The following is a 5,338-nucleotide window of genomic DNA, read 5'->3' on the forward strand; positions in this document are numbered from 1 at the left end:
TCCTAAACCTTTTATTTTCCAGTACTAAAATTCATGAGTGAATAATTTTTAGCTGAGATAATATATTTTCACATGATAATTCCCATCACTGTATTTTATTAATCTACTGCAATGTAATTTTTACATTTTCTTTTCAAAATAAATCTACTGGGGAGAAAGAAAGAATGTAAAATACATTCCATCCATTCCCAGATTTTTCTTTTGGCATGGGTAGGCTCTGGGAGTTGAACCTAGGGCTCCAACTTGGCAGGTGAGAATTCTTGCCACTGAACCACCATTGCACTGCTCAGCTCCCAGATTTTTAAACTCAGACTAAGCACATTTAAAGAAAGGTTAAAAAAATTAAAAGGTGACAAATACCTTAAAAATCAGTTCCAATTGTAGAATATGAATATTTATTTTACTTAATAAAACTTATATTTATATACACCACAAACCATATGAACTCAAATCATATTAGAAGACAAATACGTAGAGAAAAAATCAGAAAAACCACAGGTATTTATTGATTTGTCAAACATTACACAATATTCATTAGACATTGTGAAATACAAACACTGGGAGTTTTACTTTTAGAAGAGAGACTGCTGCTTCCTATGGAACAGAGCTTGAAGGATATTAAGGAATGAGAAAGAGATGGGATGAGGGGATCTGAAGATCAGCAGTAACAGCAACAGACAACTTTATTCTTAACCAGATCCAGCCTATATATAATAGGGTGATGAAAGACATGCATGCATTTCCAGAAGGAACAGAGTGCTTATTTTTCAGTTCTCTCTTCTTTCGTGCTTAACATAATCATTAGGGGTAGACATTTTTTGCCTCCCAGACTGTTCTACATAACAATCTTCACAGTTTACTGCCACCACCACCCTGACACCAGCTGCTCACAACAAATTCTGCAGGTCTTGTTTTAACACTTGCTCCTACATTTCCCCCTTTTTATTTTATTAGCTGAGGTGACTGTGCCTGTCTTAGGTTGCCCTTAAGCTCTGAAGGAAGGGTCTTACCCATTATTGGCTACCAGTCAAACTCTCTGACTTTGATTCAGGAGGGAGCCATGGGGGGCTTTTGCCAGAATCACACTGTTAGCACAGCTTTGCTTAGTGGTGTGACTTACTACTTTGAACATTTGTTGTTTGACACAGCTGAGGAGGAAAAGAAAGAGTATAAGCAGCCCCAACCTAAGCCTACAGTCAAAAAAATTATGTGATTTCCACCAGTAAATAGGATTAAGATTTTTTAGCTCTTGGGTAAATGATTGTGTACCATCATCTCCATAGGCTACATGGAAATTATCTTGAGATATTTCTAATACCCTTTTTGGAATTTTAAGATATCAAGACTTAAACTATCCAAGCGCCCCCAAAAATGCCTCTTTACCTTTTCCCAATCTAATTCAGATTGATTATATCTTAAAGGGGTAATATGAAAATTGCTCTTATTTCAGTCACATTTTAAGCTTCCTTAAAAAATTAAATTATACACTTGATCTCCAATATGAATCAATGCTGTCTCTATATAATTTAGTCTATTATTATTAATTTGCTCATCAGTATAAGATAGACTATGCCACAGTTCACTGGCATTTTTATACCATTCTCTAACATAATGCTACATCTGTATAATTTGATGCAATGCAGTTCCAGCAGTTGCAGCCACTGTGATAATTCCAATGATTCCAATGACAGCTGCAATAATGAGTCCAATTAGTCTCTCAGTCTTTTTCAGATATTCTTTTGCCAAATGGATTAGAATTTGTGTTTCTGGATAGGATTGAAAAGATCTTGACATCTGCATCAGCAGACAAATACCTCTTCTTCTCCTTGATGCCATAATTGTCTCATTATCCTGCAATGTAAATGCTTAGAAACAAGTGAGCAATTCTCACAATTAAAATTTTGATTTCTTATATGCATATGAACTTTAACAAATGCATATGAATCTCTCATACATATTTGCATATAGTATTTATGGCTGCTATTTAAAGAGAAGTTAAAGTTACTAGAATTTGATATAAAAATTGGTTTCACTCTTAGGAAAATTTTCTATAAATTTCTTTAATGTTATATTTATCATCCCATGGATTTGGCACAAATCATCCTCTATGTATTAAGCTCTGATTTAGCTTGCCTGTCCATATAGTCTCAGTTATCTCCAAGTTAGAGATTGAAGGCCCCACAGGGGTCACATCTCTTACTGTTCCATAGGGATCATTAATTAGTGCTGGCTTTTGTTTGGCATGGGATTGTTCCTATTGAACATTTTCTGACTCAATTGTATATGAATTTTTATATAAAGGCAACTCTTTAAGAACAAGCTCAGAAATTAATTTTTCTTTATCCTGCTCTGTTAAAGGTATGGTAAAGAAGGAATTTTTTAAATATATTTTTATAATAGAGCAGTTTTTAGGAATTATAACTGGTATGGGCAAGTCAGGTTGTTATGATTCCATAGGTTGAATTACAGGATTAACTTTTATCAAATCAGTTAACATTTTCCATTTTCCAAATTTCTTTTGTATAATAAATACTGGAGAATTCCAGGGACTATGAGATTCTTCTATATGTCCCACTTTAAATGATTCTTGAACTAACTGAGTTAGAGCCTCCAACTTCTCTATAGATAAGGGCCACAAAGGCTCATTTGTTTTCCAAGTTAAAGGTGTGGGTTGGAGTGTTATGTCAGCAGTGGGCTCAATTATATATTTGGATAGCTGAGAAAAAGTACATACTGGAGCATGTTTAAGGTTAACAATCCTGTACATGACAAAGAAAAGTTTCTAACTGAGACTGAGAAAATTTTGTGCCTCTAGTGGACAGCATAGATTTATAGAGGTTACTTTCTGCTGAACCTGAATACCCCATGTTTTACACCTAGCTGAAAATATCTCCAATTCACTCCTTACTCTTTTGTAGCTTTTATTAGCTCTTTGCAGTATTTGCAGTGGATGTCCCTGGAGTGTCTCTTCACTTTTTGCTTTAAGAGTTCCCCTATCAGATCCCTGTCTGGGCACCAATTGCCATGTCCAGCTCAAGCAATTGTCCAAACAGGGTCAGAGGGGGCAGTGGGAGATTGAGAAAAAACACAACGCAGAGTTTAAGAGAAAGTGAGGGCTGGGTGGTTCATTGCCTGACTGAAGACAATGAGGAAATAGAAGCAGGAATATCTCCCCCATTTTATTATACTCACTGCAAAGCCTTCATAACCAATTTCTATTACTTAAGATTTAAAACATTACAGCCTTGAGGCTGAAACAAGTAACAATGCTTCTGTATAAAAGAAAACAGCTCTAGTGACTCTGAAGTCTTCATTGAGACCCCTGTAGTTTCTAACAATGTTTTTAACACACAAACATACTCCTCCATCCACTTATTATGATTACCCACTACCCTGATGCTACAAGGAAAATGCTTACTTTTACCAATATGGCTTACTTTAGCAATATGACTCAAGTCCTCTTCTATCAGCTGGACAAATGTCCCTCTAATGGAGACTTTTCTTTGGTTCCCCAATATTGTTTTGGAGTGTTCTTCTTCGTGCCCCACGTTGGCTACTAGATGTTGCTTCCTATGGAATGGAGCTCAAAAGATATTAAGTAATGACGAGAAAGAGATGGGATCAGACGGTCTGAAGATCAGCAATAACAGACAACAGACAACTTTATTCTTAACCACATTCCATCCTATATACTACAGGGTGACAAAAGTCATGCATGCATTTCCAGAGGGAACAGAGTGCTTATTTTTCAGTGCTCTCTTCCTTCATACTTAACATAACCATTTGGGGTAGACATTCTTTTCCTCCCAGACTGTTCTATATAACAATCTCCACAGTTTATTGCTGCCCCCACCCTGACGCCAGCTGCTCCCAACAAATTCTGCAGGTCTTGTTTTAACCCTTGCTCCTATAAGAGACTTTCCCAACACTTTCTTCAATGCCCTCCAAACATCTTTATTTCTCAAGCTATAAATAAAGGGATCCAATGAGAGGTAATGATTAAAAAGGACACTTATACAGCTTTTTTCTGGTTGGGGCTATGTGAGGAACCAGAACTCATATAAGTGAAGATGGCTGGTCCATAAAAAACCCCGCAAGCATCAGGTGGGAGGAGCAAGTGACCACAACTTTGTTCCTTCCCTTGGGGGAATTCATGTGGAGAACAATAAATAAGATTATGGTATAGGAGGAAAAGATGGCAATAAGGGGTATAAGGAGTAGGGCAATGCCCATCACAGGTATTGTCAACTTATATGTGGAAGTATCCTCCTAGGAGACTTAACAGAAGAAATGTTCTATCTCCTTGTGGCCACACTTAGGTAAGTGTATGGTGTATGCAGTCTGGACTAGAGCATCCAGGGCACCCCCAGCCCAGAACCACATGAAAACATCTGGGAGGCCCTCTGGCTCATAATGACTAGGTATCTCAGTGGATGGCAGATGGCCACATAGCAATCCCAGGCATGGAGAGTCAGCAGAATGCACTCAGCTCCCCAAGCATCAGAAAAAGAAACATCTGCATCCCATTGGCTGCATTTGAAATATTTCTCTTCCCTGAGCAGAAGTCATTGGCCATCTTAGGGACAGTAGAGGAAATGAGGAGCAAGTCAATTAAGGAAAGCTGAATGAGAAGGAAGTACATGGGTGTGTGGAGCATGGAATCCACCAGGATGAGGACAATCAGTGTGGAATTCCCTGGGAAAGCAGCAACATAGATGACGATGATCATACTAATGAGGGGGTCAGCATGCCTCATGCCAGGGAACAGCCCAAGGAGAATAAAATCCATTCCTCTTGTCTCATTCATTCCCATCTCCAACTAAATTCAACTGCTTCAACTGAAAGGTAATAGGGAAATATTAACCAATAATGAGCTATAACCTCATTCATTATCATACTTTATTCATAGAAGTTTCAAAACCTCCCCATCGAAACATGCTTTCAGTTTTTCATTAAGAATTCTCAAATTTAGTGATGCATCAATAGCATTCCTATCTTCACCTCAGGGTGAGATCACAAAGGGCACACAAGGTGTAAGTCATTTACTGTAAACTATTTAGTAGTCTTATGTTGTGTATTATATATACATCAGCACACTTCATGCACTCAAAATGAATGTTTTAAACCCATTCTTTTTCTAAATTTATTTATTTATTTAAAAAATTAAGAACAAGCAAAAACGTTAATGTATCATTCCATTCTACATACATAATCAGTAATTCTCAATATCATCACATAGTTGTATATTCATTTCTTAGAACATTTGCATCAATTCAGAAAAAGAAAAAGACAACAAAAAAAGAAATAAAATGATAACAGAGAAAAAAAGTTTATACAT

General features: G+C 36.9%; 1 pseudogene; it reads right to left on the minus strand.

Annotated features, from left to right (window-relative positions):
- Nucleotides 1-3,486: 3,486 nt before the first annotated feature.
- Nucleotides 3,487-4,756, minus strand: LOC143657793 (olfactory receptor 2M5-like; annotated as a pseudogene).
- Between the last annotated feature and the right edge of the window lie 582 nt (nucleotides 4,757-5,338).

Source organism: Tamandua tetradactyla, chromosome 15, assembly GCF_023851605.1.
Source record: "Tamandua tetradactyla isolate mTamTet1 chromosome 15, mTamTet1.pri, whole genome shotgun sequence".
NCBI lineage: Eukaryota > Metazoa > Chordata > Mammalia > Pilosa > Myrmecophagidae > Tamandua > Tamandua tetradactyla.